Below are 14,702 nucleotides of genomic sequence, written 5' to 3'. Positions count from 1 at the left end.
GAATCGTTTGAAAAATATATGCTGTTCGGCAATTAAATTATATGAGCACTTGGATGAGGAAGCACTACCACTGCATATAGAATGGTGAGCAGTAGTTGCTACGCTCGCATTAGCATCTGGCCCTTTTATGTAAATTTGATGAGAAAGGACTCATGCATATACGCCAGGGCTGGGGTGTACTCGCCTAATATCCTTATTAGAGAGGGATGAATTAAATATTTATTAGGGGGGCTAAGGGTTAGGAAGGGGGGGTGGGGGGCTGTCCTGTGTTGTCATGAGGACCTGAGGAGAAAGAAGGGGGGAAAAGGGAGGAGGAGACTGGCTTTCTGTAAGAGTGTCTCTCTCTGCCTCAAGGTGCCACCATCTTAAGGCGTTTGGCGGTAGTGAGATTGTGGGGAGGGTAGACCTAAAATGTCCGCTGGCATAGACACACGCACGCATACACATTAATGCATACAAATTTCCGTGAAGCATGTGGATAGCACAGAGATCTGAGAGTCAATTATTCAGATACTGTCGTCGGCAGCTATGCATGCCGAGCATTTCATTTGCATCTATTAATTCCTTCGATTACTGTCACTTAGCAGATCGACCTGTGTTTAGCTTTCTGTTGCTCGCCGCTTATTGTGTACGAACGCTAATACCGGCACTGCGGCTATCACATTTGCTAATATTTTGGGAATTTCAATTTGGCACGTCAGTGTATTTTTATCCCTGGAAACAATTTTCAGCGGAGCCTTCGTTAAGGCCCCGATGAAAGCACTGTAATGAGACACTCCAATATTTCTTTATATATATCTATATACATATATATATGAAAAAAGAACTAAATTGTGTGCATTTACCATCTTTTTAAAACATTAAGCAGTTCTTTAAGTTGTTTGATTGCTATGATTTTCAAACACTTGCCAATTTAATAGTACTTTTTGTGTATAATATAAATACATGGCTTTGCTTACTTAAACATTATAGATAAAAGATGCAGCATTTTACCTTAAGTGAGAATTTAGAGAATTTTTTGAGGATTTCAATTAGACTTTTTTTAAGGAAGCTTTGCCAAAAATGACAATACGAACGCTACAGAGCAGGCTAAGAAAGGCACTGACAATATTGTACGCTTATGTAAATGAACGCTTTACTGTTCTCCCTATCATTTTCTGTCTCCTTCTCTCTTCCTCACTCTCGCTGTCACATACACACACTTTAGCTGACCTCTCCTATCTGTTAATTATCATAAATGTGCTTAGTGAGCTGGCACACACGGGCACAAACGGGCACGCGCGCACACACACACACGCACTCACATCCCCAGCGCACAAACACACATTGTGCAGTCAGATACAGACGCAGCATTAGCATTCCCTTTCATCGTGAAGTGCTCCTGAGCATGAAAAAGAATGTGCAGGAAATTATTCAAGATGAATTATGCCACACATCATCCCGAGGATTCAGGCAAAGACACACACACACACACATACAATGACAAATACACACACACAGCTTACACGCCAAAAAATATGGGGCTCAACAATCTGGGGAAAGTATGTTATCGAAGGAAATTTGGCTCTTGCTACAATTTCAAGATTTAGCTTAAAATGGCCGTTAACTCCCGTACGTGGGTGTGCATTGCTGTTAGTCTATTCATTTGTGAGTTGCTATCCTTATACGTTGAAACTGTCTCAAAGATTACGTGTAATTATTCCCATGTGAATTCTGCGTCCTTGCACACTTGTCTGTTGTCCCATTTTTCCATGCATAAAGTATATACACAATATCAGCTGATCCCCTTCCCTACCTCCCGGTTTCCTCTGATGAGTGGTATGCCCTGGCGCATTGCCAAAGATGTGAGAATAATTAAAAGGCTGTGAGTTTGAATCTCACGTTGGCTAATGGATTGTTACTGAGAGGAAATGAGACAGGCAGCATGGGGGAGCTGGGTGGCAAAGCAGACCTTGACTTTGGATAATGAAACACTGTAAGCCACGGTGGTGGAGAGAAGACACACCTCTCATAAAGCAAATGCTTTTGTTCTGCGACTACTCCCTTTTGTCATATAGGCAGGTGCAATTGGAAGGTGTCGCACAATGTGGGAAAGACACCGTCAATCCTTCGTCACTTCAGTCAAAATAGACGTAATTTTTTCCCCATTTTAATTTCCAATCTCTTCCAAATCTCTGCAGCTCACTTAAATGGGCTTTTAAAAAAAAAAAAAAAAAAAAATGTTTCTCCACACAAGATAATCATTTTATGTCTCATGTACATTTCCCTTTATGTTCTCTTTTATTGCCTCGGTGCGCGATTGCCTGTGATATGTATACGTCTGCAATTTGCATTATATTTAGCATCCAATGCATCACCACAGTGCCGCTTAAAAGAAAGCCGGCTTGATTTTTATTTTATTTTTTTTTTTTGGCAGCGTTGTTACCAGTGTAGCACCTCTACCAGCCCCCCCATCCACCCAACACACATGTAGGCTCAAAGCGTGGTGGTGGGGAGAGCAAGGGGAGCAGAGCGAAGCAGGGAGATAGAGGAGCAGGAGGGAGATGGGATGAGACAAGTCACACAAGCCACAAAGGGAACAGGGTGAAGGTGGAGGGTGAATGCTATATAGTTACCCTAAACTCTGCCGTAGGGCTAGAAACACACATAGACACAGCAACACACAAATGCAGACACTTACACACGCACACTGGTTTGCCACACGACCGCAAGACACACTCAGAAATATGTGGAACATTGCAGTGGGGAGTATGAGAATATGCACCGATATCCCAGTGATTTTTTTTTTTATTTAGATTCTTTTTTTTTTGTTCTTTTTTTACTCCTGAAGTCTTGATTGAATTTAGAGATGCAAGACTTCCACGTTTCTTTCAGGGTGCTTGATATCAATGCGCTTGTAAAACCTGTATTTGATGAAATAAAAAGGCAAGTAAATGGGAAAAATAAGAAGATGTCGTAGATGCATTATTAATTACTTCTTACAGCACGCACTGCAAGGGTGAATGTGTTGTTTTGCACATGCGCGAGAGCTTTAATACAGGGCTCTAATAAAATGTGGCACCTGTCAGTTTGACGCTGACTCGCTAAAAGAGTCTCGCAATCACTTGGGAACACAGGAGGAAAGAAAGCCTGTCTAAAGTGACTACATAGTAGCCTACAGTATATTTCTGTACATAGCCTCCTAATGAGTCATAAGCACCACATGAGAGCGGCGAAACCTAAAGAAGTGTTATGTCTAAAGTTTTCTCATCCATGTTCAACTTTCTGACATCGGGCCAATTTTTTAACTGACTTCTGTCTCAAGGTGAGGAGACATCCACCAGTCATATTTCATATACAAGGGGCAGAAGAACAGAAAATAAGAAGCTAAAATGAAATACTCCTGATTGTTTAAGGATGTGTTCAGGTTCACATGGTGGCTCGCTGGATAAAGTCACAAATTAAGTCTCAAACTATCCTTATAGGCTGCTGCAGTCTGTAATGACCATCTCTGACCTCAAATGCACTACTCAAACAACATGGCTGCAGAAAGTGTGTTGGCATACACCAGAGACAATCAGGCAGTTTACAAGAAATAGCAGACTCTTTTAATATTATAGCGTTAAACGGCGCAGCAAAAACTTTAACATTTGAGCAAAGATTTATAATGATATTTTGAAGTATGCAAAACTGCTTGCCATGACCTTCAAGTGATACGCAAGTCAGCCGTTCATGTTCTGTAAGGTCCCAGGTTTGGCGTACTATTTGTGGCAAAGAGTAAAGGTTGAGAAGACATTTGCACAAAGTTATTGCCAATTTGAATTCCTCCAAGCAAACTTAGCTATGGTAGCTATTTCCCTCCTTAACCATATAACTGTGTGTTTGCTGTCATTCCGATGTTTTTTGGGTGAAAACTCGTTAATTGTGATTTGCTCGGGAAGAGTTGTTCAACAAGTAAAGGTTACCACTTGGTAAACACTCCCTGCTTGTGTTGTGTATGTCTTTCATTGCTGCAGTGCTGGAGAAAGGGAGCTAAGAGAGGAACTGCTTGCAGCAGGAAGTAGAGGTCAACACAAGATTTCGGGGGTTTTGCTCTCTAATGGACCCACACGAGGTGAGCTTTGGTTAATAAACCAAGTGTGTGTTTGTGTGTGTGTTGTTGGTCTTAACTGTTCGAAATGAACGTGTATGAGCATTTAGTTTTAGTGCATTTTGTTTATCTATCAGAAACATGAGTTTACTGTGACCTCTGGTAGTTCAAGGACAAAACATTTCAGTAAAACACTGGGTACCAATTTCTTGCTTGGCTTTTTATTAATAATTGTTTTATTCTATAAAACATAATTGAATTATCGATTTGCCAGACACACGTTGCGGTCTTATTATACATTTGAAACTCATTTGGATGTTTTGAGTACAAAATAATAAAGAATTTTGTTGGAACATCCAAATTTCTTTGTTGCCAGTTGTTTTGACTGATTTTTTTTCCTCTATGCCTATCTCCACCAATGTGTGTGTGTGTGTGTGCGTGTGTGTGTTTGCCTGCAGCAAAGTTAGCCCGTGTGTGTTGGATAAAGGCATAGATGTTAGCAGTGGTCCAGAGGACACAGTAAACAGAATAACAGCGGTTTGAAGGGAGCTCAGGCAACGTGATCGTGGGCAATATCAAATCCCATGACCCATTCTTTGCCCTGTGGTCGATACCAAAGACAACAAGCACGGGGGAAACAGAGGTTACTGCTCACTATTCATCATCACAACAATGCACACACAAACAGTAACTACAACCAGGAAGTGATTGCAAAAGAAACACCTCCTCTAGCTACCAGAACCCGCACATTAACATTAATTACGTGCAAGGCATCTTGCTGTTCACATGCAGGCACAGGGAGACAAATATTTTAATGATTAGTTTAATGAATGGTTCTCATAAGAATGAAATTCTTTCTAAATTAGCTGACAGCAAGAGCAAATGTTCCTCATAATATATATATATATATATATATATATATATATATATATATATATATATATATATATATATATATATATATATATTCTCATATATTCTTAGTTTGATTCTTGCTGATGCTGAAAAAATGAAAAAAAAAAAAAAGAAGCGCCGGTATGGCGGCATATTAGCACCCTTAGGTCACAGTGCCCTGTGGCATTACTGTTCTTAATTACTCCCAGTACTCGTACACATTCGGTGGACTTCTCAGAAGAGCCAATTAGAAGGTCAGGGCAAGTCACTTGGTAGGAGCAGTCACTGCAAAAGTCTGTAGAAGTCTTAAATTTCACCCTCATTCTCTTTCCCTCTCTCACACAGCTTAGACAACACAAAAACATTCACACTGTAAATCTTCCTTTAGTCATATCTGTCGACCATTAAAACAAGCACTAATAAAAAATAAAGGATGTCTGCTACACAGTATTGTTTGTTTATATTCCATCACCTCATTTGTTATGCTATAGTCATAATCATCTATCAGTCATGCAGATTTGAAGTACAGCTGCTTACTATTAGGGTGCCAGCGGGAGTAAGTATTTATAATGTGCCGCCTGCATTCAGCGAAACCCTCAAGTCTTTGCAGGCCGGCTTCTGTATCATCAGTGCTATCCCACAGCGATTAATGAAGTCATCTGCATGTGTCTGTATGATTAAGGAGCACTAAAGTGTCATTGTGTGTATGTGTGTACGAGTGCGTGCGAGTGCGTGCGTGCGCGAGCGCGCATGTTGTCTGGTCTTCGTAGATAAAACAACAGCACAGAACAAAAGATGCCAGCATACGAGAAAGCATCGCATTCGTCCAATCCCAAAGAGCAAAATAACAATTTTGCACAGTATTAACAGCACAGTAAATATGAAGGCTTCATTCTTCGTGATCAGGTTATACAAGAAGAGACAATTTAAAAATAAATAAATAAAAGGATGAGTAAAATCAAAGTGGAAATTAAGGGAGAAAAAGTGAATTATTTAAAAAACACACTGTAAAATACTGAAAGTTTTTTTCTCCCTCTCTCTTTCTCTTCAATGATTTAGTTTCCATCTATAATTTTCCTATTTCCTATTTGTCAAGTAATTCCATATTTCATGCTTGGATGCAATCCTTTCCCCATGCTATATATTGCAGATGCTCATGCCTCTTAGCGATAGCATAATATGTCTTTTCCATGCTTGTTCAAAAATTCCACAAAACTAGAACATCCTCATCTCTTTTTTTCCCCACTCCCACCCCCAACACCCTTCATTCTAATCACGGATGCACCAGAGGATGAGTTTGGTATTTGTGCACATCTCATCTTATCAATTCATAATTAAAATATATAAAGCTACAGTTCTTTTTTTTTCCCCCTTTTCATATAATATCTAAGTAGCTTTCAGTGGGCTGTGTAATAGCGCTGCTTAGGGAGGCTTTCTTCTGCATCACCATACAGTCAGAACAAAGGATATGCACATCGTAAAAATCATGCAAATACATGCAAATTGCTGGCAGCAAGAGAAAGCGTAGTAGCAGGAGGGGGGGGGGGGGGAGTTTGTATAAGCAGAGAGGGATGCCAAGGACTTTGTATACAACACTCACGCACACAGTCTTTCTTTAAGTTGTGTCATATAACTGAAGAATACTGCTTTCTCATTGTAAATCTCTTCTCAAGACTTTCTCCTTATAAATTCCTCTTTATTTCTGTTTACCCACAATGCATAAACGATATATGGATTTGTATTATTTGCGGAGAACCGCGTTCCATTTTTATGATGCAACAAAATGTATAGTGCTCATTGAGGACGCTATTGTAAATGCAGTGAATGCAAATGTGATTCACTGGCTGCATAAAGCATGCGTGTGTCTGTGTGAGCGTGCGTGCTGGGATGATGCAATATTTTGGCTGCACCACCTCAGAAAAATGCAGAGCAGATATTAGTGGCACCATGCTAATAACGGTCACACCCCTCCTCCTTGCCATCACAGTGAAAACTTTATCTTACGTGATACAGAAACTATAGGGATTAGGTAAAGACAGCTAGGCCCTTTTCCCTCTACCTCTAAAAAGCAATATGCTTGCATTATATTTCTTGATATTAGAATTGGCTGTTAATGTGGATATTTGGAGCCATGACAGGGTTACTGCATCATCACGGTTTCATCAGCATAGAATTCCTTAAAGAATAATTTGTGGTCTACTAAACTCAAAGTCACATTACTTACATCCTAAATTACATAGCATTTTTTTAGATTAAATGTTTTTTGTTTTGTTTTGTTGTTGCTTGAAATGTATTTATGGGTTTAGATTTCCCTGCTTGTATTTCATTTTCATACCTTATTTGAATATAAATCCTGCAGTTACCCAATAAAATCCTTATCAAAAACTGAACATTTTGCACAATATATTTATTTATGTGAAATTAATTCCCGTAGCATCTCACCCCGATGACCAAAGCTGATCAAGACAACAGTCAACAGTCAGTAATGCCTTCTGCTCGCCTGCAAACAATCATATTTAAATAACACCGCCCTCTTTCAGACACACTTGTGCACACATGCACACATACACACACGGACCAACCCGCAGACACAATATGGCAGGGGAGGAAAAAAAGGGGGGAGGGCACACACAGAAACACACTCACAATTGTGCATAATGATGTTAACATTCCTGCATGTCTAATGCAGGGGATATTGAGACAGACACTAGCTGGTCTGCAGTCTCGCTGCACATTGTGTGTGTTCACGGGTATAAACGGTAGCAGGGCATAATGATGTATTAACTGTGGCTTGCGCTCGCTCTCAGTGTTTGGGCTCCTTGCTGAGGTTACTACAAGACTATGTTAATCTTATGCAAGATCACGCTGCGCTTTATTTTCTAGTCTGCTGCGTTAAATTTTAGGTGCGCTGCTAAAGAAACATCCGTGTTTGCTTTGTTTTTTGCACAGAATTGCAACCAATAGACCGTTTATTGCTTTTTGCTTGCTTATTCATTTCGGAGTGATTAACCAGATTTGCAAAGCTATTTAAATATTGCATGTAAACGAAAGAATAGCAGTGGGTGTAGCATTCCAAGGTTTTAGCAAATAACAGCTAAATTAAAAAAAAAAAAAAGCCAAGTTGAAACAAATTAAAACATCATCATCCTTCATCATATTTATTCACAAAGAATATCTTAGAGGGTGTGGCTAATTTGAAATGCAAGCAACATCAAGTGTGGCACATATTTTTCAAGTTCCTTCCAAATTAAATCTGCACAAATATGGATATGACAATGGAGCGGCTAGATCATAAAAGATGGAAACAAAGAAGGACAGACAGCATATACTGGCAAGGACAGGCAAAAGATGAAGCTCATTTTTCCATGGGCACCCAGTGGCGTCTGCATTGCAGATCGCTAAAATCCCCCTCGAATGCATCCCTGGGCTTAAGGAGGGTGGAGTGGGGAAGGGTGAACAAGGGCTGGGTTTATGCTATCCCTGCTTTGGTACACTTTGTTTTTTTTTTCCTTCCCCCACCAAAATATATTTTTTTCTGTCTGCATCAAATGTCAAGTTAATTTCCTGGGCGCTATGAGGGATGTGTCCTCCCCTTCGGTATGTGTGGCAGGGTGGTGGATTGTGTCAGGGTGCTTTGCGTGCCGGTGTGTTTATGTGTGCGTGTCTCTGTGTGTGTGTGCGTGTTTGTGTCTATATGGGTGAATGGGGAAAGGAAAAGGGGCATGGCAAGGCAAAGAGAGAGATGAGAGGTGGTGGTGGGGGGTTCAGTACAGTATGTATAAATTGGTTCTCTCTGAAGAGCTAGAGAGGTGTGTTGAAAGTGTGCATGCTTGTGTGTGTATGCAAGTGTGCCTGGTTGTATAAGAATATGATCCAATTATTAATAGATACTTTTGGCAATGTACCCCTGGCCATGTACCTGTCATTTTCTTTTTTCTTTTTTTTTGTGAATTCATATGTTCCGGTCTTTTGAAATTTCATCTGAATTGAATACTAATGCAAAAAGGAGAGGAGAAAAAAAACAAGGTATACAATAACAGGCATAACAGCATAACTCAATGACATTGTAAAAAAATCTAGAAAAAAAGCAGAAAATCTTACCCTGCATACATTTCCTAACAATATCGTTTCGATTGGGGTTGTCTTAGAGGATTGTTTGTGGTTTAAACAATAAAAGCTCATTATCAAAGGATATGCAGCTCTGTTAAACACATTGACGTATCAGCCCTCTGTTAACCTTCCTGCTGGACACTTGGCATCCTTTAAGTCTTTCTGAGACACATTTAATTTGACTTTTTGTATTGATTTGCGCTTTTCATTATTATCATGAAGTAATTGTGATGCCCTCGTGTCCGCTACCTTTAAAAGCAACTAGGCCTTCATTTATTGCTGCTGTTTTGTTTTTGTCTAAACACAAATGTACTGTGCTTACCTGTCTCTGTGTTGTTAAAATGGAGTGTGATTGAGAGTTTGTGCTCAAATGCACAAGCTGTGCTGTGTTCTCAAGGCGCTTTATTATGTCTATGCATGCAAAGTGTAAACGTGCACCTGTGTATGTTTTTTTGTTTTTTGTTTTTTTTTTGCATACAGCTATTAGGTGAATAAAAGCAAAGTGGATATTTTGTATTGCAAAGTGTAAAAAGGCTTATTGCAGAGAAAGGGATTTGCATTTGTCAGTCGGGCTTGCACTGATGTATGCTCCTGCCCCACAAATGTCACATCCCATAACCCAGAAAAATTACACTAGTCCCACCTAATTACGCATATTCATGATGCTGTTTTGCATAGTGCTGGTAGCATACTTCTGTTACAAGCCACAGAGCTGAGGGATGTGGCTGAGTGAAAAGGCTTTCAATCCACTGATTCAGCGTGTCTTCGCCACAAGCATCAGCTTGATAACAGTACCTCCATGCCATTTTTTTTATTATCTCAGACCATTATGGAAAGAGAGCTTTCTCTTATTTCTTGCAGTCAGTCATGCTGCCACTGCCTGCAGCATGTTCAACCCCGGTGGGAATTTTTAATAAAGAAATTAGCTTTGTCCTAGTTTATGAAGGTCATTTTGAAAATAGATCAGATTCAACAAATGATTTTTTGAAATACTTTATCATTTATAACCCATCTCGTCTCTGTTTTGCTTTCTCTGCTTCTTTATCCGTCTTATTCTCCTCCTGTAGTAAATGCGGTTCTGTTGGTCATTGGTAATGAATATGCAAATCAAAAGGAGACTAAGGCTAGCAACTGGGAGCGGCTGAAGTTATGACTGAAAAGATGGGAAAGTGGATGAGTCGTAGTGGCAGGCTCAGTGGTGTATTCTAGCACTTGCAGAACAGAAGTAATCAGACTTGGCCCAGCTATAATGAAGGAGAGAATCTAGGCTGTGCCACCGCTTGGGTAAACAGCGATTGTTTCAGTCCAGGATTCCAAACATGGGCAACAGTGGTACTATTGTCCAGTCGCCTCTAATTAAGAAGTGAACCAAAGATGGGGGAGAGGGAAATGGGAATGAGAGGTGGGTAAAAAAGGGGCAAGAGGGGGGAAAGGGGGGGGTGGGGGTGTTGAGAAGAGAGCAGGAGCAGGTGGGAACCTGGCAGTAACAGAAGCTGGGACGGGCGGGGGAAGTGAAGAAAAAGAGAGGTATGGAGGAAGGTAGTGAGAGGTCCTTCTCTGATCCTCGTCTTTTTTTTTCACACTATCATTGTGTCTTTTTTCTCACCATCTTCCTCTCGTTTCCATATCCTCCTCTCTTCCAACACACCTCTCTACCCGTCTTTCCCTCTCAGCCTTTCATCGATACTTCCATCCTTCATCATTCTAAAAGTCATCTACTCTATTCCTTCCACCTGCCCTTTGTTCCTTTTTTTTTTTTTTTTTTTTTTTTTTGCATTTGGGATGGTGAGGGATGTTTTGCCTGTCATACCACCTTTGTATCACCTTTCCCATCCAGTGCCGGAGAGAGAGAGAGGGAGGGGGGGGGGGGGGCAGAGAGAAGAGGAGGGAGAAAAAGAAAAAGAGGAGCGGGAGTTGGGGGAGGTGGATGAGAGGAGCAGGAGAGAGTAAAAGAGGCAGGACCGAGACAAAAAGAAAAGATCACACTGCTTCCTGGCTTAATGAACATGGGCAAAGGATGATCACAATAGAATACATTATGCTCTTGTTAGCAGAGGCAATCAATTAGCAGAGAGCACACACCACTGGCACACCATCTTTCCTGACTGGGCACTGGCTCATTCAAAGCCCAAACAAGTGACTGAAGGGACCCCTCGAATCTCTGTTTTTCCCACCCTCAATGCCCAGTGGCCACAAAAGATCTTCTTTGATACATCAATGTGAAAGGGGACAGTTTTGAATTTGCATGTCCACCACATTCACGCCACATGGGTTGAATTATTACTCAGGTTTTACTGCAGTCAAAGGTCACATGTGTGTGTGACTGAATAAACAGAAACAAAAGCATTCATTAAATCAGAATTAGAAAACAAGTTCCCAAACCCCATTTAGTCCCATTTATCTAAACTAATAAAAACAATACGAAGTTTATTAGACATTTGAAAGCTGTCCACTGACGACACACTCTACCCACTAAAGCTTAGCTTGAGAAGATGGGAATCAGACATGACAACGTATCCGTGAGTGACACTGACAATTGCATATGAAATTGTCAGTCAAGTTTCCATCAGCAGTTCATACAGTGGTTGGATGAAATTCCTTCATCCTCTTACCCCCATGTTTTCTTCTTCTTTTTTGTGTCATCTAGAGGAATAGCTCCAGATAATGGCAGCAATCTTTATTGTGAAAAAGGCAAGGAGTAGTTCTGCCTTAACACAGGCACAAATCACAACTGTCTGGCTGAGGATCTGTAGAAGTGTCTGTGATGAGTAGAATAGACTGCTTTCACCGAGGAACTTTGCTGTGATTTGAGGTAGAGGCTGGAGATAGAGGAAACAAAAGGAAATGAAGGAACATGAGAGAGAGGAAAAATTGTATTAAGAGTGACGATTCAGGACTTGTTTTTTTTTTTTTTTTCCCTGAAGACAGAGCTCACTGAGAGAAAAATGGCCACGGGTTTGGGTTCAGCGAATCAGCTTTTCCTGTTTTTGTCAGGGCATTCACACTTTTCAATATGGCCATCTAGAGATTGTGCCCGTGTGTGTGTGTATTTCAGTCACCTTTCCCATTATGGCATGGGGCATAATACACTCTAACACTGAATACAATTTCTTACACAAACGGTGTACAAATGTCCTTTAGAATGAATTTTGATGCTTGACGTGATTTTCAATTTTCTCATTTAAAAGGATTAATGTCTCAAAGGTCAAATTTGCGAAAATACAGAACAATCCTTCAGTTTTCTTGGAAAATTAATTTTTCTAGTTTTACCACAAAAAAGCATTTGTTTTCTAATGATGTTGCAATATATTTAATTCACAACACACACAGCAGGTTCAAAGACTATAAACTATGAACGTTATGGGCTTTACTGCAAAGCTGTTAAGTAAGTAAAGTCTATACTTATTTCATACTTACATACAACGCTCCCTCTAATTTTTTATGTGTCTGAGCGAACACACAAACTCCCTGAGCGATCCTTTGGACCACTGTGAGCAACAGCAGACGTGTGCATTGTGGTCACGCCAGCATCGAATCCATCCAAGTTACATGGTTTATTAAAATAATCAAATTACAGCATTTACATTTATGTTAGACTACTTTTAATTAACTGCTTTAGCCCACTTACAATGAAAATTAAAAAAAAATCTTGTTCCTGACCTGTGTAGTATGTTAACACTATTGGAAGTAAAAGAAAAAAAAAAGAATACATATATATATATATATATATATAAACAACAAAGTTTTTTGCAGCTGTTTACCTAAAAATGCAGCCAATGCATTTTTAAATAAACATTTCAAACTATTTACAGAACAATCAGCTGTTCTGCATCAAATTTGATGGCATACAAATGATTTGTGCCACTCCAAAAAACAATTTCTGTCCACTATGAGATAAAGGAGAACATAAAAAGCCTAATACCTGCAGGCCTGACAACAGGAGATGTATCACTGCTGTAACAGCTGTAACATTCAGCAGTCGCCTCATTGTTCTGACACACACAACAAAACTATTGACTTCACTACACACTAACTACACAAGATTTGCGCTAAACGTCGCAAATCTCTCACATCTCAAAACACCGCCGTCACTCCTAAAACTTCCCCCTTCCTAAGCAACTAAATGCCATGTTGCCATATCATTTTTTGATTGGTCGACATGGTACATTTTTCGACCAATAGGAAAGGCTGGGGTTTTTTTGGTTTTGTTTTTGCTCACAGGCGGAGAGTGCTTTCGAGCGTTTTCCTTATAAAACGCCGTTTTTACCGTTTCTTCCCGCAGTAAATATAAACAACGATAGTATTCAGGAAGAAAACCAAACATTGCATATATATTTTTATCATAACTCTGGGTTACGTGGCCTATCAACACAATTTAAAAACTGGTATAAAGTCAACACTTTTCCCGTCAATTGTTCCGTCTGTACTGCTCACATCTCCAATGGTTGTACACGTTGTCATTAATGTGGCTTCACTCCACATCAGCCACGCCGCTTTGCTAGCTAAGGGCGCTGCCATAGCCCGTTAACGACGTTGATTAGCTGCGTATATACGAATGTGAATCGCATTATTGGCTGCACTATGGGATAAGGTGGCATCGTTCTATTCCCAGCAGCCAGTCACTTACTGACTAACACAGCAAAACAGAATTGTTAAAGTATTAATTTTAATTTCAATTCAGGTTAGATGTGCGCAATGCAGATTGTCTGTGCGCAGAGACCGTGCCAGCAGTGCGCAATTGCGCACGTGCGAAGCTTGGAGGGAACATTGCTTACATACATATATACATACTTATAAGTCTGTTTTTAATTAATTATTAATAAATTAATTATTTAAAAAGACATACAAGACATACTCATCTCTTATCACTTAAGTCCACTTCAGACTCATATGGTGGAAAAATGAATGAGTAACATGAAAAATTATATATATATATATTATATTTCTTTCCATACAAGTAGTGATACATATTACATATTACATATCACTAAAGTGTTGCTCATGTTTGTGCCACAGCGTAACTTACTCTGAATCCGCCAATCAAGGAGACTGTGTGCTTGTTACTGCGTTATTAGTGGCCAATCACAGGAGCCAGTTCCACCCCCAAAAGCAGGTCGATTTGCAGCAGCAGAATTTCACTTTGAAGGCAGAGTCACCTGCCATGTTGTGTATGCTAAGAAACTCGTGCATGCATGGCGGCTGCTTTGTGTGCCTGGCTGCTTAGTTTTATACAGGTGGTTGTTAAATTAATCTTCAGGACTCAAGCGTCAGTGAATACCCGTGTGTGTGTGTGTGTGTGTGAACTGCTATTACTGGCTATTCAGTATGTTTTATTGAGCTTGCTATGAGAGAAATTTGACACCACACCTAATGGAGCTTAAGTCAACACCACAATTAGTCCAGATCGTATCCTTTCTCAATAGAATATGCAAATAATTATTCATTAATTATGATATCTTTGTTTTTTGTCTGTTTGCTTGTGTGTAACTGGATCAGCTTTTGTGTCTTTGTGTTTATATTTCTTGTCTTCTGAGTTTTTGGAAACACTGTAGTGTTGTGTTTTGACATTTCATACTGTATGTTTGCTATGGAAGATGATTGAATCACCTGGAATATTCAAATGTATGTA

The 14,702-nt window shown here is 39.9% G+C and overlaps 1 long non-coding RNA gene across 1 annotated transcript in view; it reads left to right on the top strand.

The window, feature by feature from the left end:
- The window catches only part of LOC146506936 (uncharacterized), a 35,699-nt gene that overhangs the window by 9,850 nt on the left and 11,147 nt on the right, over positions 1 to 14,702 (top strand). The window contains exon 2 of the long non-coding RNA XR_014877089.1: positions 3,996 to 4,093. This is a non-coding gene — a long non-coding RNA (uncharacterized LOC146506936). The remainder of the gene's footprint in view (positions 1 to 3,995; positions 4,094 to 14,702) is intronic.

This window comes from Neolamprologus multifasciatus, chromosome 12, assembly GCF_963576455.1.
Source record: "Neolamprologus multifasciatus chromosome 12, fNeoMul1.2, whole genome shotgun sequence".
In the NCBI taxonomy this organism is placed as follows: domain Eukaryota; kingdom Metazoa; phylum Chordata; class Actinopteri; order Cichliformes; family Cichlidae; genus Neolamprologus; species Neolamprologus multifasciatus.
This window is presented reverse-complemented; position numbering and strand designations above follow the sequence as displayed.